At 32.1% G+C, this 25,241-nt stretch overlaps 2 protein-coding genes and 1 pseudogene across 4 annotated transcripts in view; 1 reads left to right on the forward strand and 2 right to left on the reverse strand.

Moving 5' to 3' along the window:
• CTNNA3 (catenin alpha 3) overlaps positions 1 to 25,241 on the forward strand; it is a 1,366,626-nt gene that overhangs the window by 502,774 nt on the left and 838,611 nt on the right. The window lies entirely within an intron of this gene.
• LRRTM3 (leucine rich repeat transmembrane neuronal 3) overlaps positions 1 to 25,241 on the reverse strand; it is a 158,737-nt gene that overhangs the window by 80,412 nt on the left and 53,084 nt on the right. The gene's annotated exons all lie outside the window — the stretch shown is intronic.
• LOC118604267 lies at positions 6,276 to 6,394 on the reverse strand (annotated as a pseudogene).

The following is a 25,241-nucleotide window of genomic DNA, read 5'->3' on the forward strand; positions in this document are numbered from 1 at the left end:
GCAATTTTTATAATGATGAAAGATATAGAAGACTGAAAAGAGAGCCAACATATGCATAATTGGTGTTTCCGAGAAAAGAAAAAAGAGATTAAATAAAAAATGCAAAAATGTAAAGTAGAAAACTATTAACAAATATTTGAATCTTCAAATTGAAAGGCCATACTATGTCCTAGGAAAATTTACATAGAATAATGAATACCAAGAGATATTTTAGTACTGTTTTCCTGAACTCCAGTTATAAAAAAAGACTCAATTATATGACCATCAAAGACAAAAAAAAAAAAAGCAAAGTACATATAAGCAGGAAAATAGATTGACCTCCAATTTCCACATAATGTCAGAAGCCAGGGAGACAGCTTCTACACAGTTTTCAGAGAAGGTATGCGTAACATTTTATTTTCAGTTAAATATAATGTAAACAGAAAGATATTTTAAAGCAGGCAATGGCTTGGACAGTTTACAAACCTGGAGCCCTGGTAAGTTAGCAGCCACACGCACACACACACGCATCTACATGCACACACACACAAATGATTTGATATCAATAGCTCAAAAATGGAGAAACTGATCATTGAAAAGTTGGTGAGCATTCAGTCTGTCTAATAATGGATCAAAAATAGCAACTTTAGGAATTATAGTCATAGAATAGAATATTATATAATATTCTATTAGAATATTAAAAACTGATAATATAAATATATTAACGGCGATGATTGGGGGTAAGAGAAGGCAATATTTGAAGAAGTACCAGTGAACTAACTTCCTTTTATCCATAATATAGAGTTAATGGCTAATACCTAATATTGATATACATAATTTAAAACAATCCAAACTCCTAAAGTTTTTCGATATTTTTCTCAACTTTGGAGCGCCTTTTATTAAAAAAACATATATTATACTTTGTATTAAGAAACATTGACCTGAATTTTAGTAATTTCTCTAGTTTTTACTTCAATATTTTTAGTTAAATTCAAGAAGAAAATACCACTTAAATATTAAAGTGTCACATACAATTCGATTACTTTTTTTAAAAAGTAAGATTTATGTATGTATACATCTCTCTGATCCATCTTTCTATCTCAATAAATATTTAGATGTGTTTGAAATGATGTTTACTTCATATCAGAGATGGTTATTTCTTTCTGATCAATAGAGTTTGGATTACTTAAGACAAAATTCTTTCTATGACCTTTTCTATGTTAAAATTTTTATCAAGAATATATATCATCTCAATAAAATGATGAAGTCATAATTTTTAAAAATTACAGCATTGCTATCATGTCTTGCTAGAAATTTCTATTACAGTAAATCTCCAGCAAATATATTATAAATTTTGAAATTGAACTATAAAATACAAAGTTTATAAGAACAGTAAAGCTTTAAAAAAAATTTTAATCTGAAAATCAATTTTCTTTAGGAGAGTATATTTTATGAAAGCAACAATTACAACAGACACTATCTGGGGTTCCTAGATAAAGATATTTCTCAATATCTTTCACCTCACCAGTTACACAGTTAAAATGTATGTAGCAGCTTCTCAAAGCTGTTAGTAGAAGCTAAGGTTCTCCTCAACAAAACAGCATGACGTAAAGTACAAATTTGTGTAAACCTATTACCACGCCTTCATCAATTTTGTGGGGAATATATATATAAGCCTGGTGTGATTATAAATTTAAGAAATGTGCTAGTAATCTGTGAAGTGCCTAGATATGCGCCATACAGAATATTAGGAAGTAAATCCTTTTTCTAGTGAAATGTGTAGTGTACAATGTGAAAGACTTTTGCATTCAACCAAAATACAGATTGATCATTTTCAATCTTTGCTTTAAAGGAAAAAGAGTGTTATTATTATTATTTTTTTTTGCATGCCCCTCTTTCTCTATCCTTAATCATTTGTTTTTAAAGTTGGAGCTGCTGGTATTTGCTAAGGGGCATTCTAGGGGACTTCTAGTTTAGTGGGTTCTTAGACCCCTTGGCTCCAATTGCCTTTCTACAACCATAATAGCACACTTAAAGGTGTGAAGAGTGAGCTCACATCCTCCTTGAATTTACAAATATTAACTGTAGAATACACGCAAATCAGTCATTATATATGGAAAGACCTATCTCAGGGTATCAGATCATTTCAGTCACTTTCAACCTCTTTAAAGGAAGAACTAGTTTTCTGTATTATATCTGCAGCTATAGCACTGAGCCATTTTACCTACCTATAATCATAGAACCTTCCTCAAAATTAACTATTCCTCAAAGTTAACTATACAGTGTTAGTATTTTTAGTAATTTTATGTTAATAAAAGGAAATGATCATTACTCAAGGCCATCAAATAATATAACTCTTTGTGTCTGTAGGAATGAATATGCAGTACAGTATTTTCTGAGGTCATGGGGCAGTTCAGGTTAAAGTGTTTTAATGTGACTTTTGCTCAGCAAGTAAATGGACTTTGAAGTGTGCTACATGTCTAAGGATGGTGCCTCTTTAAATAGTCTGCTTTCCTATTGGGAATTATAATGGTGATTATTTAAAGCATTATATATATATATATATATATGTGTGTGTGTATATATACACATATATACACATATATATTTTAATAATTTCTAATAAAGGAAAATATCTAAATGAAATATTTTAAAAATATCATTGAAATCAACAGAGCAAATGTTACAGATATAAAACCTTAATTCTGAATGGTAAAAAATTATTAAACTAGAGGGGACAACCTAATGCAGTATAAAGAACCTGGCTACAGATGACAGATCCAAATTTCAGTAGAGCTTCTCCTCCTACTAATATTTGACTTTTTTTTTTTTTTTACCTATCCTCCCTGACTTAATTTAATTTCATCTAGAAAATGAGGGACTATGTCCTTTCTATCTAATATACACTATTTATAAAATAATAATACACAATGATAATATCATTTAATGAATATTACTTAATAGCCATTGCAATGCCTAAGAACTGATAAGGCATTTTACCGGAAAATAAGGGAAAAGTGTTATTTTCATGATGAAATATATGATTGAAAACAGTATGTTTTTGCTGCTAATTAATAATGGCTTTATATTCATGGGTCAATAAATTTTCCATCTAAAGAATACATTATGTTACACTCTAGTTATATTTTCTGGGATCATTTGGAATGAAATTAACAAACACTCGCCAGAAATCTTGATTATTTTGTAGAACAGTACATCCAAGACCAATATGAAGGTGGAAATCACTCAAACACCTAAGTTATTATATTTGTCCAAGTAAGGGGACAATCAATAAAAAGCAAATACACAATGGATAGGGGATGCTGGGTATAAATTGTCATGATTTTTGTCTTCCTAGGTTTCCTGGAGACAAGTTTGATACATGTTGTGCTGTATGCTGTTCTAGCAAGTAGATTTTATATTTTCTAAGATGACAAACAGAGAAAATGTTTTTGAAATAAAACTGTGGAGAAAATAAAGACTGTGACATCTGAAGGTTTTCATTATTCTAACACGATAAAGGTGAAAATTTACAATTTCCTCTCAATTGTGAGCTACAATAATTTAGACTATATCAAATAATTTTTAAATGGAAAATCAACATGAAAGGAAAAAGAGAGAAGATATTTTAAAGAGGACTGCCCCTTAGGTGTGGATGTTGGGGATCTGCAGTGTGGTATTACTACTGATTTCAATTCCCCACCTGTAAAATAAGTGGGTTGGAATAGATGATCCTTTTCAGCTCTGAAGTTCTGTGACCTTGTGATATTCTTCATACTTTGTGACACAGGAAATTCATTGCTGACTGAAAGGTTTTCTCCATTTGTTGGAGGCAGTACAGAATACTGGACAGCGTGTAAGAATATAGATTTTAGTCAGAGCTGTGTTTTGAATCATATTTAGTGCTCTTGTGAATTTTGGCAAGTTACTATAACTTCTTTAAGATTCTGTTTCTTCATATATCACATGTAGAAAGCAATGCCTATTTAATAGAGTACTTGGAATGGTAAAGGAGAAATGTTAGTCAAAACTAGGTATGAATACACCTGGGCATCCATAGTGGGTTTCAGGGACAAGTGATTAACAGCCCATACTGTGGAGCCAGATGGGCTGGGAACGAATCTTAATTCTGCCACTTGTTACCTGAAGGCTTTTGGGCAAGTTCTTTCTTCAAGTTCTGCTTCAATTTTGTTTTCTATATGTGTAGGTGATTATAATACCTATCTCTTAGGGTTGTTATAGGAAGAAATGAATTCACGAATGTAAAGTGCTTAGAAAAGTGCCTGGCACATATAAGCACTCTACGTATTTTCATCATCATTATCATCATCATCATCATCGTCATCATCATCACCATCATCATTAAACAGAATAATGAATTTGGTGTATCATTTTTAAGTTTAATTCAACTAAAAATTGTAGGAAAAATACTAGTTTTATTAGAACTAAAATGTATGTATTATGGAATAGAATGAAATGTTTTCTAAGTACCGGTAAAGCCCATTGCAGCACTGTAAAACACTTTCTGGCATCCTGAATGTTCTCCACAGATTAATTCCGATTATTTGTATTAGCAATAGTGTATTCTACTTTATTTGTAACCTCCCGAATAATTTGTTATTAAAAACACATTAGCCTATCTCTGCAGTACAAGGGATAAGAGATCACACAGGGAAGATGAAGCAGAAAAGCATTGCACAATCAAAACATGAACCTAATCTCGCATTCTTCTTGTCACTCCAAACCTATGCTATATTGCACAGATTTCACTCTGAATATAACTTTGGTCACATGAAATGCAAATTGACATCTCTGATGAACAGAGTTTTAATTTCAATTTAATAATATTACATTTTATAGATTTATATTGTAAATTCCTATTATAGTTGTTCAAGATCCATGGTAAATATCTTTTGAAAATGTTCATTCAATTATAGGTTCAAAGAGCAATGAATAATCTTAGCCGTAAAGGGATATAATTCAATAAATATTTATTTGGCATATACAAATGTGTCAAACACTGCTAAATGCTGGGCGTATGAAGATGGATAAGCTCTAATCCTTTCTATTGAAGAATTTTCAGCATTTGGAGTATGGCAAATGCTGTCGGTTGAATGAATCAATAGCTCTTCCTAACCTTCTTCTCTCTTGCATGCCAATACTACCGTGCTGAAAAATCCCTAGCAGCTACTGAGATGTGAGTAGAAATTTTCTGGAGGTGATAGTGGTGGAAGGGATGGTAGAAATATTTCTGTTTTCCTATTAAGAGAGGAACATTGTAGCTAATGCTCTCCTTCCTTTTCTTTTTGCCTTGAGCACAGATTTAATGCCTGTAGGGTAGCAGCCGTCTTGGCACTATGAGGTGATAAGCCAAAAATAATTGGAAAGATATTAGGCCCCATATCATCTAGTCAGCAATCCAATACCAGATGCCACTATGTCCTGACTTTATTTTCTTTGTAAGACAAATAATAAACATTTAAAAATTTAAAACATTGTTAGATTTCTGTTATTGTATTCAAAGACAATCCTAACCAATGTGAAAGGAGACATACTTGCCTATATATAATTATGAGACAACATGTTAGTTGCTATTGCTGTAATAACTTTTTAAAAGAGTGTGGTGGTTTAGCAATCACAGACACAACTGACAGTATACTTGAGCCTATGGTGAGGAATCAACAAGCAAAAAATAATTTTAAGAGTTATTTTGAAGAAATACAGGGAAAAATATATCAAGCAAATTTTGAACACCTAACATTTAAAGATATTTATTTTTAAATATTTCACTGCCAAATTTTAAAATATGATAGTGGTGGTTGTCCTGATGGCATAATAATTATTCATGAGATTAAATTATTTTAAAATTTCAATTCATAAACTTTGTAATACATAATTCAAAATCTTCTGAACTAAATAATTTATAGTTCTACTTTAGTGGGTATGAGTGACATTATAAGATAATAGAAAACATCTGGGGGATTTGCCCCAGAAAAAGATAGCTAAGCTTGTGGAAATAAAATTGAATAGATTGCAGAGTATGTGAACATAAAATTATACTTTTCAAGATGTAGAGGAGTATATGCATAGCACAATAGAACAATTAGGTTAAAAAAATTTGTTTCTACCTTTAGCAAGTTTATTAACAATTGGATAAGACTTCAGAAGGATATATATATATATATATTTTTTTTTAAATTAATTAATTAATCTATTTTTTAGGTGAGGCAACCCTTGGTTGACTTCACAGAGTGCAAGGACTTTGTCAGCCAACATATCCTTATTTTTATTTTTTATGCCTATAGCACCTAGTCTTCCTAGGTGGTCTTCCATCCACATACTAACCAGGCCTGACCCTACTTAGCTTCTGAGATCAGATGGGATAGGGCTTGTTCAGGGTAGCATGGCCGTAGATCAGAAGAATATTTTTAAAATCAAAATCCCAAACATGCCTATAAAGCAACATACTATGAAATACCAATCAGTGTAGAGTCAACTGAATAAATAAAATTAAATAAAATGATATAGAGGAGAGAACATAGCTTCAGAGTCAGGTAGAAGTAAATTCATATCCTGGCTCTGCTACTTCCTGCCTTGTGCCTTCACTTTCACGTGCCTTGATTTCCCTGTATAGATAGATATATGAGTGTTTATCTTGCAGGATGGCTGCAAAATTGTATATAAAGTACCTGATGCTGCACTATTAAATAGGTGGGAGCTAATTATTATGATAATAAAATAATGAAAGATGCTGAATATTTTAGAGATAAATGATCAACAAAAAATAATGGAGTAAAATAAGCAAATGGTCAAAAGCGTTACTTTTGCTTTTGCTTGGTACATTTAGAGATTAATTACTGTTTGGTACCACACTATGACTTTTTTCTGATCCATCATATATCTTCTCGCTACTCCCCACCTTTCTTATTTATTCCTTTATTCAGCAATAATACTTGGTAGCCACTAGGTACACAAAATTCTCTCCAATGTGGAACCTTCAGTCTATGGGATGTGAGAGACAATGAACAGGTAAAGAAAGAAGTAATTTCAAATTGAACATGAAATGAAGGCTGAAATGGAGAATACCTGGCTGGGGAAAGTAATTTGGATGGAAGGGTCTATTTATATCAAGCACTTTTTCTTTTCTTCATTAGGAGAGTGGTAAAGACATATGAAAACTAATACGGTGCAGAATTTTGATTGTAATCATTTTTCATTGAACAACATAGTTGTCTGGACTTGAGAATCATCCTCTTAAATAAAATTGAAAAACAAAAAGTAACATGTCAAGAAACTACTTTTAATATATTATCCAGAAAAAATGTTAGCATATCTTGCCGCTAGAAAAAAAAATTAATAAGAAAGAAAAAGGACATCAGTGAGCTTGTAGGAAAAACACCAAAACCACGTTTGTTTACTATTTTCTGTTTTTGTGATTATTTATAAAACTACTTTGAGGCTTTAGCTAGTAAATAGTAACTAAGGCAATCTTCTCAACTTTGTCCATTCCTTTGGGGTGACACAGCCTAATGACAGAATCTAAAATATTGCATTTTACTAGAGATATTTCCTTTTGGCTAGAAGTGTAAAGGTATTTTTCCTTTGGCTTTGTAAGACTGAACAAAATTTTATTACTGTTTAGGCAAAGAATCAGAAACAAGAAACTGCATTTCCTAGCAAATATTTTATAAAGATAAGAGGTTGCAAATAATTGACATTATGGAAATTTAAAAGGAATTCATCAGTGACTATACTAGTCTTTTTCAAAAGTGTTATTTTGTCAGACTAAGGATTTCAACCACCTGCCAATGCTGTCAATTATCTTTACTTGCTACAAGATTAGTTCTGCAGCCAGTCTTCTGTTAGAATGGATCGAGATTGCAAGCAACAATGAGGGTTTCCACTGAAAAAAGAGTGACTACAAATATTTTGTGTTTCAGAAATTCTGTGATCAGCATTTCTGAGAGCAGAAACATATGGGAATAAAAAACTGACAAAGATGAAGTGTCAGACACCAGGCAGGGGGCTGTCTTATGTGCTACTATTCTAATAGGGAAGCAAGATGTGTCAAAAATATCCTGGAAAGACAGGTTTTGACACAGTTTCCAACTTCAGTCTAAAGATTCCTGAGTTCCCTCACCTTTTCTCATCCTCATCATCACCATTTTATCCTTTGATTCTCATGAATTTCAATAGGTGGTTTATGTCTCTTTTGTCCTGTTCCTACTCTGTTGAAAGATAGGAAGAAATCATGTAAATAGTGGCTTGCACAAACAGATTCAAACTGTTAGTTTTCTAAGATAAGTAGACTTTCAAAGCAAAAGTCTTTCTTTTAAATCTTCTTAAATAAATCAAAACTCCAAATTTCTCCCGGTTAAATGGTCTGGTCAATCATGTTTATAAATTATCCTTACTCAATATTTGTAATAGTTGAATTAGAATATTAGTTCTTTTATCATAAAAATTCTAGAACCAATACAGTATTGGCATATGCAATTAGAAACGTGTGCAAGGTGCAATCTCACAACTTTGGTGTCTGAAATTTCCACTTTGGCTTATGCATTGCAAATGTGAGTTAAAATCAACCATCCTTGGATAGAAGTAACAAACAAATTTGTTATAAAAAATTAACCCCTCAATTTGTGTATTTATTTTTCCAGTTAGCTAGCCAGCATCTAACTAATCTTTTTAGAGCTAGGACCTTAGCTGTTAAAATCTAAATGTGAGCAAGGAAGTGCCTAATATTTGCCACTGGTTATCAGATATGTTAATAGAGTTTATTTTTTAAAATGATATGTATAATTTCCATAGTTAAATAAATTTGTATTTGTATGAGTTAAATACAGATAAAATATTTCTTTACTGCAGGACTCCTAAGAGCCTTTGATATACTAATAGATTTGAGGAATCCTTAGGATTGGGGATATAGTATACAGTTTCCCAGAAGTATTGGCTCTTGGATCCTACTCGTTTGCTCGCTTGCTCGCGCTCGCTCTCTCTCTCTCTCTCTCTCTCTCTCTCTCTCTCTCTCTCTCTGTATCTCTTTCTCTTGATAAATATATCACAAGACTGGTGTTCTTTGGTATATACTTTGGGAATACTAGTATGAGGTTCAAGAACTTCATGTAGCATTCAAGGCTCTCTTTATGACAGGAGCAGTTGAAGATCGTTTGGTGTAAGAGTTAAAGAAGACACCAAAGAAAGAAGGGGATGGCAATAATGGACAGTAAAGCATGAACATTAATTATGTTTATTTCTCAGTATTATCTCAGATTAGTCATAGGCAAGGCATTGTGGCTGAATAATTGAGGCAGTATGTTTCTTCAAGTGCCCCAGTGTGATGAAGTCAACTGTGGCAGGAGCCACAGAGTATTTGTATGGAGAGGGGCATTGTAATTACGGTGTCATTGTTTGAGAATTACAACTAAAAGACTGCACTGTATTAGTAGCCTATGTATAGAATTGTGACATTACAAATAGTATCACAATTATCATGCAAGCAATATTGCATCTGATTATATTTTATTGTGTCCATAAGTCTCAAGTATATATTTTTAAGAAAGAAAACTTGAGCCTTGTAATATTTAGCAGAATAATGATTTTAAGTTTTTATCCAATGTTTTACTCTTGTTCTACTTAGTTTATATTAAAAATAGTTTTTATTTGCATGTAGACATCTGTAATCAGAAACATGATAAATAAAAACTAAGTACATTCATTTATTTTACCCAACAATTATGTGTGAAATATGGTTATGACTGTGGAATTTTGAAAATTTTTTTTCTACATGGTAACTTAGTATCATGTTAGCCTGTTTTATAGAAATGAGTTTTACAAATAAATAGGTATCTTAAAATAAATGGCCCAGTACTGAGCTGGCCATTAGAGCCACTAAACACAACACTGAGATAATTTACCTTTGTCTGTTTTGTCAAAGTCATAGTAATATTAGACTGTCATAAATAAAGACTTTCCAAGTAGTTATTTTTTGTTCTGCTCCTCAACTGTAGATATCATACATAGATACCATTGAAATAGCTCTTATCTATGACTTGAATTTAGATTCACCCTTGTAGAAAGCATTATTTTTTTAAATAGTTGAATTATTTCAGCTAAGCATTAAAAAAATTTCTTACTTTCTCAAAAAACCTTTCTATCAACAAAGAATGTAAACAGTTATCTTAGATGACTACTTGTACTACTCTGAGAGTTGGTAATTATTTGAAGTTATTTGTTTACCAGGCTCTTTGGCAAAAGCTAGGGAAATTTGAAATATAAGTAGAATATTACAGATGAGAAAGAATTACTACCTATTTAACTGTACTAAATAGATGTGAGGAAAATTCAAAAAGGAAGAATTAATTGATTGACTCTGTTTTAAGCTGTCATAGAGCTTAAAGAACATCTAACTCAAACTTCTCATATTTTAGATGAAGAAACTGAGCTACTGAGAGATGACATGCTTTGAGTATGGTCACTCAACTATGTAGTGACCGCCTCAGAACCTAAATCTACAGACTCCAAGACTAGCGCCCATTTCTGCATTGACTGTTTCCTCCGTTTTCATTTCCCAGACACGGTGAAGCCCTGATTAAAAGAAAAATGTCTGGTTTTAGAAAATGTAGCTATAGGAATGGGCAAGTTTCCTAAGAGCCTCAGTTATGGTGACAAAAGTAAAAGTAAAGAAAAGGAAGAAACATAGCCAATAGACATGGTGGATTTCATTTTTATGGAATCTTTATTTTTCATGTGCTTTAAAATAATATGTTTCTGTGTCCTAGATGTGTTCCTCCCAGACTGCATGTAAATCACATTTTGTAAATCAAATTATATATACAACCGGGATCCACTATCAACAAGAGTACTTGGTAACCATAAAACGATTCTTTTTGAATATTAAACATTAATATATTGATAATGCTAGGTAAGTATTATATATTAGTTTTTCTTCTAATGAGAATATATCACTTCAAGCTGGTGAAAAAGTTTAGATCCCTATAAAGTTTTCCTATAACTCTTTGTTGTTCCCATCCTCTTATACTCAATTTTCTTTCCTTCCATCCCTGTCTCCAATTTCTACTTCATATTCTTTTAATTTTTTTTAATAGATATAAATGAATATCTTTATTTCTTAAAGAAATGAAGCTTTTTTTTGAGGTATAATTGACAAAATTGTATTTAAAGTGTATAACATGATGTTATGCCCTTCTTTTGATTTGAGATCAATTTCCATGAGCACCTATCATTCTTGAAGTGAATTCATGATTTCCCTATTAAGCTATTAATTTATTTAATTTGTATACTTTACTCACATTGTTCCTTCCTTACCTCCTCGCGCCACTTTCTTATGTTTTTTAATTTAACAGAAGAGTTTGAAACTTGCTGAGTAGCCTGTGGTCACTTTTCAGCCCCTGTGCATGCTGTGCATGAGTAACTGACTTTGGCTAAACACATCAAAATTAAATCTTCAGATTGCCTTAGCTTTAATAGGATTGCACTGGCATTCTTTTCTACTCTTCATAATGCATTCCCCATAGAATTTTATTGTAATTGTCAGATGTTGAGGGCAGGGCTTGTATTCATACTAATTGACTTTACAGCAAGATTGCTTCTTTTGAATCCCCACATCTAATTCAGTTTAATTCAATAGAAAGAACCCTATAATAGGAGGCAGCAGATGTGATTTGTATTTCTTGGATAAATTATATAATTTCCTGGGGTTTTTTTTTTTAGATATATGGGTTGAAGTAGGTGATCTCTTTTTAATTCTTCATAATTCCATGATTACTGACCTGGGCTTAAACTCAATTTTAAGTGAAAGATTTTGTGTAAGTGGGTATTTTCTCTTATAGAACTAAGTAGCATTCACTGAGCAGATCAGTTTCATTTCTCCTGCAATTACTCTTGTGCCAATTCTCTCTCAACTCTCCTCAATCAGCTGTCTTTTCCATTCCCTCAGCAAGAGCACAAGGAACGCTTTCCTACTTTCATTCCTTTCACCAATTATTTATATGTGTGTTTTAAAAAAGTCAATTGCAAACGGTCTTATTTCTGCAGAACTTAGTAACTTACGTTAAGATTCATGTAAATGTTCCTCTTTGGATCATAATAACAATCTTACAATCTTAAAAGCTGTCCTCAGAAAACCAGTTGTAGTTATCTGTATATATTTCTGTAATAAAGCCTTCCAGGGTTGTTAGGAATGTGGAGAGAATGCTACTGTGATTATTTCCATGTATATTAAAGCTTCAATAGTTTTAATTGAGAAAAACAGCTATCCCATAAATTGAACTATTTGTAACATAAATGCATGCTTTGTGTTAAAGCTGACAGAACAGTGACATAAAATCTAGTCACTGATCTAAAGCCAATACAACTAATAAGGTGAATTTCAATGCCTTTTAATTACCATTTTTGAATTAGTTTTTGTTACTAGAGAAAAAAAGAATCAAGGAAAATAAATTAAACCAATATTACTATACAAATCTCAAAAATTGATGGTCAAATAGTCTTGTCAGCAATGTGAAATTCAGCTAAGTTAAAATGATAAAATATAGTGAAATGCCAATATCTTTTGCAGGAAGACTTATGAAATACATGTTATTCATTTTCATTTTCTATCTAAGTCAAGGCCCATTTCATCCTAAACTAACCCAGATTCGGTTTTTATATTTCTAGGAATACCATTTATAGGTTGGCATTTAATGGAATTTTTTTCATGACCTAAAGTAATGCTCTCTAATCACCTCTATAATCAGGCAACGGTGATTGAAACTAGATGAATGGATTTTATTCCTAAAATACCTGATCATTTTCTGATCCATATTAGCCAATAACATCCCAATTTTCTGTGAATGTAGTGCAATTGATGATATTGATTTAATTATTAGGTACTCATCTATCCAAATACCTCAATTATATATTATTTTTCAGAAATCTTAAGTTTTCTCTTGGAAATGTTGGCCCGAAGGCTAGTAATAAAAGTTCAACTTCTAGTGTACATTTAATGATGCCATTAATTTATTAATCAATCTAGATTATAGTTCAATCACAGTCTTTAACTGAGTAATTTGAAAGCATAACATTTTTAAAAGAATCAAACTTTCGTTTAATGAAATATTGGGATGCAAACCATCATTTAAAAGTGTTAAGTGAAAAAGTCATGTAAATGTCTTTAGTTCTAGAGTTTTCTGTGTTTATTGTGTTCTAGTTTTATAAACTTCTAACTCACATTCCAGTTGACCATAATTAAAGTCTTAAAACTTATATTTCTAATGTAATTGTGTTATTTCTACAGAAAAATTTCTGTCGGATACTGATTTTTTCTATTAGTTGAGACTTGCTTTGTGGTATAACATGTTTAATTTTTAAAGTTCATGATATTTTTGAATATAATGCATGTTCTTTAATTATTGAATGCAGAGTTTTATATATGTTCAATGTATCAAACATTTTAACTGTGCTGTTTAAATCTCATAAAATGTGCTGATTTTTTTGCTGCCTGATATATCAGTTACTCCATAGAATATACCAAAATCTCCCACTATTACTGATCTTTGACAATGGCTCTTTCTATTCCTCTCCATTGTACTTTGTACACTTGAGGCAATGTTATTATTTATATATGAATTTGTAATTATCACATTTTCCGGCTGAATTATTTTTTATTGTTTTGTAGAAACTTCTTTATTCTAATGAGCTTTTTTGTCTTCATATGAATGTCTCAGTTTTTTTTCATTCTTTTAATTTCAACTTTTTTGTGTCACTGTATTTTAGTTGTGTGACTTGCAAAAAAGGCATAAGAATCCAATTAATGATATCTGTCCTTTAGCTGATGTTTTTTTCCCTTTGTATTTATTCTCATTATTGATGCATTATTTCTACCATTTAATTTGGCACTACTCAGACTTCTCTGTGCTTTAAAAATACTGTTTTGTATTCTATTTTGAGATTTTAATTTTTTTTCTTGAAACTAGTACTAAAATAACGGTGTTTAAATAAGTACTCATAGAACATGGGATAGGGAGGCACTCATTTCTGCCTATAGTAAGAGAACTACATCATGAGAGTATGTGGGAAGATGACAAAACATAAATTTTATAAGATATCTAAAGGCCATACCATTTTGCCATGTTCAGGAATTTGGCTTACACCCTATGGGGTACTGTCAACACTAAAAAACTTATGTATGAAAATGATATTATCCATTTTATTTTAGAAATAAAATTACAGTTATTCTAAAAGAATGAATTGGGATTGGGGGCGGGGGTGAAGCTGAGGCTAGGGAGCAGAGAAGCCAATTTAAAATTCACTGCAGTGATCCAAGTGATGAATGATGAACCAGCAGTAGTCAACTCAAGGATAAACTATAGATTTGCAATATATCCAGGAGGAAGAATCAATAGGTCCTAATGACCAATTATGGGTGTTGGTTTATAATGAAATGGATGACTACAGGTTTTTGGCTAGGGTGTTTGAGCACATGGTTGAGCCACTAGCTAAGGAAGAAATAGGAAATAGCAGCAGTTTGGGGAACTGCCTCTGCTTGGGGAGGTAAGAGTTCTCTTTGTAGGTCAGATCATTTTGATGACATGAGGTGTAAGATTATTCAAATGGTAAACCTACCTAGAAAGAATACTAAAAATAGGGAGATGATTTTTAATAATAAGGGGAAAATATCCAGAACCCTGAATTTAGTGAAAACTATATATAGGAAGTTTGCTTAATTATGTAAATAAACATTAAGAGATACATTTATTTAAAAGACAGGCAACTAAAGGCTTTTCAGGAGCATTATGAACAAGCAAAAGTTTGGTTTAAAATATTCCACATATGCTTTAGAAAAATTTATTTCGTTTATTAGTTTCTGGGTTGTTTTGTCATGCTTAAGGTGCTTTTTTTTAAAAAAATCAAATCTAGTCGAAATAATTTAATAAAAGTAAATCAGTTTTTACAAACAAGAAAATATTTAGTTATTTCAAAATTAATGAGTATCTCCTCCTTAAATTGTATTTTAGTTATATTCGTTTTACATGACTTCAGCCTATCAATATCATCGAGTAAGTTAGCCCTGTAGTCACTACGATAGAAAATTCAAAACCTTAAATGCTGAAATAAAACACGGGTTAGCTTTGACAAACATTAGTACACTAAGCAAGGATGAAAGCAGCTGTTTGATATGCAAATCACCTTCTACTCTTATTCTTGCACCACATATTTTGGGAAGAAGTAGCTCTTTTAGTATTAATATCAACATATCTATAACTCCCCTGCTGTCACACAGCTACATGACTGGCTTACTCTTCATTGTCTTTTTCATTTAATTCAAGATATTAAATCTCTTGATTTAATGTCACAAACTAGTAACACTCCTAAAACTGAATCACAGACCTTCAACTGGTAGATTGTTGCTGAATGTTTATAGGTATTAGCTAAAATGGGATCATTTAGAATTACTGTTAAATAATATTGTAGGATAAAATTTTCAAATGCTACTTTAGACAATATTTTTAAATATATCTTTAGAAAAAATTTCTTCTAGTATGTACAGCAAGCAGATCTGCATAGGCTCTAATTAACTCAGATAAATGCATAAGTGATTAATACAAACGTGCATTATTAAATTAACCTGTCTTCAGTATTGATATCATGAATGGTCGTCTTGCTCTTTTCCTTTTGTTGTACATCTAGTAAGTTAGGTAGATAATTGCTTTGATCCAGGATACACTTTTAAATTTTAAAAAAATCATATTTCCGATAATATCTCTGGTTTTACTAGAAGAACTTCTAAATAGTTAGAAGGTCATTGAAGCTATCTATATCTATTATATCAATCTCCTTGGAGCCATTAAACCTCACTTGTCAAAGAGATTTGAGTTCTACTTGTGCAGTGAAGGATTTGGGGTAAATAGATAATAAGATAAAATATAGTTTAGCCATAAGTAGTTTTCAGGCTAGGAGAAAATACCAAATGTAAATAATTAAGTAAAATAAAGCATCCTCGATTCATTTATAAGTGTATTTGTAGGCTAAAGTAGTAAAGTAATGTGAAAGGAGTTTGCAAGTTCATCTATAGAGTGCAGTGACAAAATTATGTAACAAACTGCTAAGCACAAAGTTTAGCGCATGATAAGAACTCCACAAATATTAGTTCCTATTATATTTATAGGAGTGTATAATTCCACATATAGATATCACGAAGGTTTTTGGAAGCAATGATGTTTACATTAGGTCTTGAGAATGAGTAGGAGTTCATTCGATTCAAGACAGGCAGAGGATCTTCCAAGCAGGAGCAGTGTGAGCAAGGCAACGAGTTAGTGAATCAAGGATGTCTGGCACAGGTAAGTAGTAGGTTGAGGAGAGAATCAGACCTGCAAGTCATGCCATGCTTTATGCTTCAAGATCATTTGACAACCTTTGAAGGGTGTTAAATGGCTGAGTAATTTGATCTTCTGTGTATTTTAAAGAGATTATTTGGTAACTTTGTGGAAGATGAATTAAAGGAGATATATTTAAAAGCAAGGAGTCCAGATAGATGAATGTGATTTTGAATGAAGGCAATAGCAATGGGTATAAAGAAGAGAAAACTCATCAATATGTCATTAAAAAGTGAGATCCTGTGTAACCCCCAGGTCTTGGTGATTAATTAGATGAGGGCAATAAAAGAGAGAGAAGGGGTTTGTGATGATACTCAGTATTCTAGCGTGGAGGCTTGGGTGGTTAGTGGTTCTATTCACTGAGATAGGAAATGCAAAAGGAAGAGCAGGTGAGTTTGCTTTGGGATTCTTGAGTCTGCTGCATTTTGTGACATTCAAGCAATGATACTTCAGGGGAGTTAGAAACATGTATATTTCTCAAGTGACAGATCCTGGACTACAGATTTAGAATTAGGAATTATAAACATGTACTTGGAGCAAGAAGAAAAGAACTGTGATGAAAAATTAACACAAAAGTGGCTGGAAGAGAAACTATGTGAAGATTTTCACCTTGGCAGTACATTTTAGTGTTAGCTGAGACTGTTTCCCATTCTTTCCATTTTGACTTCCTCATTCTAGATTTCATATTGTAACATTCTGTAGGTTTTCAATTACTAATACAATGTCTGGAGCTTCTCAAAAGACTGGTGTTTTATAAAAATTCTTCATAATAATTCTGAGATATACAAAACACTGTGGTTGTAACCTATACATAGTATTGAAAATTGTGAAATTGTCTTTAGGATATTCCTCATTTATGTATCAGAACTTGAGATGTTTGGAAGTTCTGTTTGGTGGCATAGTCATGATTTTGATAGCAATTTTGATGGCATGGTGACACTGCGTGTCAGAACCTACCGCTATTGAGAGTGTGGGATTAAAATATAAATCTTAGGTCTTCTTCAGTACTTACCACTTTTTTTTTTATCATTTGGTGTCATAATATTAATCTGTCCACTTTTTTTCATACCTTTATAAGTTGAACATGGTTCAAAATGAAGAATTGCAGGTATTTGTTAATTGAGGACCTGAAAATAAGAATGTTTATGGATTTTTGTTTGTAAAAAGATTCACACAGCTTTTATTTCATTTATGGAGTGACCTAATTTGTTCCACACTATAACCACTTAATAAGTAAATTTCAAAGTTATTAGTTGAAGTTGTGGTAAGCTAAGGCCAGGCAAATACATTTTTTTCTTTAAATGTTTGTATAAAGGTAAAAAAGCATTTTTTCTTTCTTCTTTCTTTCTGTAGTCGGTAGTCGATGGCGGGGTAGGTGCTTTAGTGGTCGTTTCTTTCTTGCATGTCCTGCATTCCTTCATTCCGTTCCTTCCTTCTCCTTCATTCCTTACTGTGCCTTCCTTTCTTTCTTTCTTTCTTTCTTTCTTTCTTTCTTTCTTTCTTTCTTTCTTTCTTTCTTTCTCCATTGAAGTAGCCAGGTATGCTGCTCCTCTATGTTATTTAATGGCTTTTACATACATGACTTTACATAATTGTATGATGATGGCAGTCCACTAATCTTAGTTTAGATAGTTTGACTTACTACAGTTAAGGTTTCAAAATGGAAAAGTAAATTTTCACTTTAGTGTGCATTTGTTTATTCAATCTGTTACCAATTCATGTTACATTGTCATGCACTATCTGGTGATGTACTATGAGAACTATAAGAATACACAAAGCAGTTAAGCTTTTGCCTTTGTTGAGCTTGGGTCTCAAATAGCAGGGATAAACAAGTCAATAGGTTGCCCAAGAAAAATCAGATAAAAGAGGTAAAGTTTATAAGAATAAATTATGAAACTTCGATGAAGAATGTAAATGAAAATCTAACTAAATTTGAGAAATAAAATTTGTGCATTGATTAGAAGAATAAAAGAAATAAGTATGTATATTTTTTACAAGTTATCAGAAACATAAGCTCAGTTGGAGAAGGCAGTTTGTTTATTTTGTTCATTTTTTATCGGTAGCACTAGAACAGTGCCTAGCACATAGGAGGCATTTGATAAACATTTGTTAAAAGAATCGTATCTGAAACTTTACTGAATATCCCATTAAAACATTCTTTTGGATGGAACTTGACAAATTTACTATAAAAGTCATAGATTCATAGATGGAAAACAAAATAAATACCAAGATTATGTTGAAGAAACATAATAAAAAGGTAAGACTTGCCATGTCAGAATGTATATTGTATTTCCAATGCTGGCCACAACACTATCCTCCTTCCTGTGTGCTTTTTGGCAATGTGACATTGCCACTCTCCTCATCAAGAGGCAGGTTCTATTTTATTTTTAGCCTATTGGACCAATATAATAAGGTAGAGGTGACTTTGAGTCACTTTTGAGGCCAGGCCTTAAGAGATCTGCAACTTGGAAGTGTTCTTGGACTCTATCTGTTGTGCTCTATAAAGCCCATATAGCCATGTGGAGAGATCCATGTAGGGGAAAACAAAGGCTTCTGGTTGACAGCCCCAGCTGAGCTACCACCTGGCAGCCAGCACCACATGTCAACTACATGAAGGAGGCTATTTTGGAGCTCATTGTTGTACCAGTGCCTAACAGATACAATAGGAAGCAGAATTTTGTGATTGCCCACAAAATTATGAAAAATAATGGTTTAAAAAGATGTCTGCACGCTTTGGAGCAGTTTGTTTTACAGGAATAGATAACTGAAACAGCAATATAAATGCTTATTTAAAGCTGTAATAACTGAAGTAGTACGAAAATGCTGCAGAGATATAAAAATCATCAAGTTGAAGAGAATAGAGAGCCTTACAGCAATTCTCACTCATAAGGGCCTTGATGTATAATTAAAAAGGAATTAAAAGTTGGGGGGAGGATGGGAAGAATGAACTAATTAGTAAATGATAAGAATCCTCAAGGAAAAATTAAAATTAGATTTCTGTTTCATGTTATGAACAAAAATAAACAACAGATGGATTAAAGACTTAAATGTGATCCTATGTAATATACCTGAAACTAATATAATATTGTATGTCAACTGTAATTGAATTTTTTAATTTACAAAATGACTGAAGTGATCAACAAAATGTTAAAACTGTGACAAGAAAATTTAAGAAAATATTTTATAACTATGGAATAAAAAGAATTTCTAAAATGAGGCATTAAATGTTAAATGGAAAAATTTATAAACTGAATATATTAAAATTTAAACTTCTATATAATGAAAGGTTACCATAAACAAAGTTAAAAAACAAAATGTAAGAAGATATTTGTAATACATAGAACTGACAAAAGATTTGAATCCAGATGGTATTTTAAACTTCTGGAAACTAAAAAAACAGACAAAACAAAACATGAAGAGAAAAAGCCTCAAACAATCTAATGTAAAATAGACAGATGACATTACCAAGCAATTTACAAGAAAGGAAAACCAAAGGACAAATAAATATGCAATAAGATGCTCAGCTTCACCTATAATCAGTGAAATAAAAATTAAATCAATGAGGTTACATTTCACAGTCATTAGATGTTAAAAATTACCAAATGTTTAGGTGGTACAGAAACTGAAATTATTCTGCTGGTTAAAATGTAAATTGATATTAGTTCTTTCGAGAGCAATTTGACAACATCTGGTAAAGATAAGGAAGTCCATATTCTGACTGTTGAAGTACCTAGAGAGACATACAAGGATGCCTGCAAAGTGGATAATAGCAAGGAAAAGGTTGAGATATAACCTTAGGCTTCAGTCTGAACACAATGTCTTAAGTGAAGTTGGGTGGATGGGGTTGGTTTGGGTTAGGGAAGTGATTGCAGAGACAGAGCTGCAGAATTCAGTTTTGGACATGACTTCTTTGCAATAACAGTGAGACACTAGAGATGCAAGAGAGGATGAAAATAAACTTTGGAAGAACAATCAAGAATAGAGATAGAAGCTGGGCAATCCACAGCATTTAGATCATATTTAAAGACAGGGACTGGATCACATCATTACCCCCTCCAAAAAAATATAATGAGAGAAGAAAACCTAAAAGATACTGAGAGGGTAAGTATGTGGGCTAACAGCCAAGAGAAGTAGTTAATAGATAGCCTTGCTTTTTAGAATGAGGAAATTGTCTTTGGTATAAAATAATTATAACTGATGAAATAAAAGTATTTGAGGTTATCTTGGCAATTATATATAGAATGGACTAGAAAATATCCTATATGTGAAAGTTTAAGTTTAAAAAGCATGGAGTTTGGACAAATGTTACTGATGGTGAATAAAATATTTTCTTTTTATCAAGTCTATGAAATGTTTACATTTATTTGTTTGTGGTATTTAAAAATGTTAAAATTAGTGCTTTTAGTATATTTCAAAAAAAAAAAAAATAAAGGCACATTGACACAAAATCACTATATAACCAGTCATTCAATGTTAATGTAATTTCCTTAGATAGTCTATTGATCAAATGTTCCTTTTAAAATAAGTATTATCTCTGAAGTACAAACTACTTGCTGAAATTTTACATAGAATTCTGTATTCATAAGTAATACACAGATCATTTAAAATCCAATAACTTCCCTCAGTTACATCAACTTAAAAGACAAAACTTTAGAAAACTTGGCATAATGGCATTTAAAAATTAATTGAATGTTTGAAATAGTTGGGAAAACTCTAAAGTACTGTTCATGTAACATAACCCTATGATGTGTGTGTTTCAGAATACCTATTCTTCAAGGTCAAATATGACTTTCTGAAGGTTTTTCTCTGGGATATCAGTAAGACTGTTACCTCTGACAAGTATTTGTGTCTCTGAAACATTTAATGTGTGCCATTTTACTACCCAGAAAGCATTAAGTGTTCTTGGCATAATGATACTGTGCTTGCTCTTCCATTCAAGACAAATTAACCAGAGACTGTAGTGGATTAACTTGAACTGACATGATAAAGCTGTTATAATGCTAGTGAAATTTCAACTCAGTGAGTGAAATATTAGCATTGGAGAGAGACAGTTTTTGGTTACATAGTTCAATCTATGAACAACATCATGTAGTGAGATAAACAAATTTCAGATTGTTTAAATGAACGCTAAAGGTTCTAATATTAGCTTTGTTGTAAATATGCAGTTTCCATGTGGAGTAGAGGAGACAACATTTATCTAGTTCCTACTTGGCTCCTAACTTGCTGGGTCACCTAGAGTAACATTTGACCTTTCTATTTCTAAATTTCCTTGAATGCTAAATTTAAGTATTATACTAGAAGTAGATGATTTCTAATTCTTTGTATGATTCGGTAGGTTTCCACCTGCAAATAATCTAGGAACAATCTGTGTGAAAATATTCTCTGGAATGCTGAAATAATTTGGTGACTTGAAATTTCATACAGAAAATATTTTCAACAACTCTATAATTTATTCTTCATTTCTTGAAATAATTAAATAATTTTGGTGGGTTGAGCCTCTGTGCTTTAATATTTAAATGGGAACAGGATGTGGTTATTGAGAATAGAAAGGGAAGAACTGTGGTACCCTAAAAGGGTAGGGCCACGTTTTCTGAGTCCTTTTGCCTGGTCACAGCACTGCAGGGTGTTTGGCAGCTGCTATGGATGTAGGGAGGCAGTGGGACACACTGACCCTACCTCCTTACTTTTACCATGGAAGAAAACCTAACATTATTCATGAAACAGATTCAACTGAGCAACTGAAGTTCAACATGGTCTATTCACAAGTTTGAAACAGAAATTCACAGAAAATGAAAACTTCATTAACCCATCTCATATTAAGATGAGCTTCCTAGAGTTGTCTTTTTAAATATAATTTATATGTTCCTGAAAATGTACATATAAACCAAAATATTGAAATGGTTACATTAACTTATAAATTTAGTTCAACAAATATTTATTGAGCAATAATTAAAGATTAGGAATTATGCTAAATCCTGGTACCATTAAGAACATAATGGATTTTCTCTCCTTTGGGATATTACTTAATAACAGTTTATAAAAAGACTTAGCTCTGTTTTCTAGATAGGCTCAGACCAGCAGCCAAATATGATAATCCTCTGTGCCATGGAAATGTTTTTTCTAAGAAAATTTACTTAAAAAACAATTGAGATAAATTTAAAATAAGTAGTGTCATTCTGTACAAATTATCTCTTGTGATAGATTAGCTCTTCACATCTATATATAAAAGACTCCTTCAAAATGTATATTGATTTCTCATATGTCTACTAACATGGACATTTGAGATGAGAATGCTTGTATCAGGCTAAATGTACATGACAATCTAACCATAGCACAGCATCTGTAGCACCCATTTTATTTTAGAAATGAAATGAAAACAAATGTAGCCATTAACATAGCCTAATTCTGTTATACATAAAAATATAAGCAAGAAGCAAGTTTTTACACAATCTTTTATATTCAATGCTTTTTCTCTGCCACAGCATGTTTCTGTGGACTTTAGGGAGTAAGTTGATATATATTAATAATATGAGAGCTTTATGCTATATTCCGAAATAGCAGTTGATTATAATTCAGGAGTTTAGTATCAAACCTGTAGAGGGCCCACTGTTAGGCACAATGGGAAAGAAAAGAGGAATAAGATTTTGGCATCACTTTTAAAGAGTTTTTACTCCAAATCTCTGATTCTTCATTTCTACCTGTTGGACAAGAGCCATCAAAGTGAAACAGATAAAATGCCCAGGAAATTTAGGGAAGGGAGAAAACACTGTTGACTGCCTTAAGAGATAATGAAACTGATAGAGTAGAGGTTATAAAATTATTATTTTTTTGAGTGTGAGAGAATGGAGATCAAACTTCCAGAACACCTTGATATGTAAGGAAATGGAGAGGGAGGTGAGGCTGTAATAGGTGGTCAGAGTGAATAGGTGAACCTGGTGTGTGTGTGTGTGTGGGGGGGGTACTTGCAGGGGAGAGGACAGAATTTCAAGAAATAGGTTTATAATTATTATCCATCTATTGTGTTACTGGGAAAACAGCATTAAGCAAGAAAAACAAATTTCACCCCCCCCCCTCTCTCTCTCTTTTTTTTTTAGCTGTGGACTTAAGTGTCTAGTATTGAGAGAAGATCTAATCAGATTGCAGAATGTTTTGAAGGCTTTTAAATTGAAGCTAATGGTTTGGGGCAGTCAGAAGGACTGATGTAATGTGGGAAATCATAATAAAATGATCAGCTTTTCATCATGCTATAAAATACTGCATGCTTATATAAAAATGTATTTACCTTCATAATAAAATTATCACTCTGACCACTGAATAAAAAATGTAGAATATCCGGACAGAGCATTTTAATTTAGTAAGAATGATTGAGTTTGTAGAGTAGCAGTAGAAAATATATAGTTTAATTTTAGATAAATATCTGTATAATAGCTAAAAATTATTGTTTGTTAAATGTTATTTTCAATGGATTTCTATCAAATTCATATTAAATTAGTAAATTCCAAATTATCTGAATCCAAATGAACAAATACTTGAGTATAATCTTTTAAGTGACCTTATGAGGTAATTTGGGGACAATTTTTAGATAATTGAAGATATTTGGATTAAGAGATTAGGAGTTGAATCAATGTACTGTATACTTGAAACCGATAATAAAATACAATTAAAAAATTGGTTAAGAGACTCATCCAAGTTCATGATGCTAGGAACTTAGGAAGGAACTGGAAATTTGAATTTAGTTTCTGTCTCTAAATTTTGTGCTCCTTCATTATATTACACTGTCTCTATTGCCCAAAATAAAACTCAGTGTATTATTGACCAAAAACATGTTAAATACAGTTTTAGTGCTAATTACACATTATTATATTCTCATTATAATTTGGTAACTCATGTTTTATGTGATGGAAATATTTATTAATAAGACTATTTAATATGAAAACCTGAGTTTTCAAACCTGCATAAAAAGAATCTATTATAAATAAGATTAAATCGTAAAGCCATAGCTTAAATCTTAAATCAAAATTTTTCAACACTTGACTAAATGTGGTTATCATGAGCTAAATTCACAGAAAGGTAATAGTTTTGAAATATATGTTTTGCTAAAGTATTCTAACTTTATGGTGTAATGGTATGTGTTTGAATAGAAAAATGGTGTTGCAAAGGTCTCACAAAATTTAAGGACCATGTGTTTCTTCCATGATTCATGACAGTGGGATCATGGTAACTGGATGAGTTTTCATGGTAATAAAGTCAATAACTGGAAAAATATCTCTTCTCAGAGTCAAATAGAAAACAAAAAAATCAAATAGACAAAAAAACGAACAGACCTTTCTTGAGCACCTTCTATCGTTCAGACCCAAAATCTCAGCATCATCCTTGACTCCTTTCTCAGTCTTCAGCCTCATGTTCTACTCTTAGGAAATTGTTTCACCTCCGCTTTCATTTATAGATTCACAGACTTCAAACACTTCTCACCTCATCATCTCTGACTTGAATTAATGTCATACTCTTATAACTGGCTTTTTAATTGTGCCTTGTTCTCCTGTTAAAATGTGAGTCAGAGTATGTCATGTGTCATTTGTGGGCACCCATCTTGCTCCAAGAAGCTGAATCCTCACAACACACTCTGCACCCCTCTCTTATCAGTCCTGTCTTTTCTCCTCTGCTCACAACCTGCACACTTAGCTCCAGTCAAGACTTTTGCACTTGCTATTCTTTCTGTTCAGATCATACTACTGGACAACTTGGTTCCTTCCCTTTGCTTCCTTAAGGTATTTGCTCAGATATTAGCTTATTAGTAAGGCCTATTCTTAACACCTGACCTTGAACACTTTGTGAAATGGAAACATTATGAAGATAGGAAATGTGGCTGTTTGCTTCACTACTGTA

Source organism: Rousettus aegyptiacus, unplaced genomic scaffold (genome assembly GCF_014176215.1).
Source record: "Rousettus aegyptiacus isolate mRouAeg1 unplaced genomic scaffold, mRouAeg1.p scaffold_m13_p_6, whole genome shotgun sequence".
Lineage (NCBI taxonomy): Eukaryota > Metazoa > Chordata > Mammalia > Chiroptera > Pteropodidae > Rousettus > Rousettus aegyptiacus.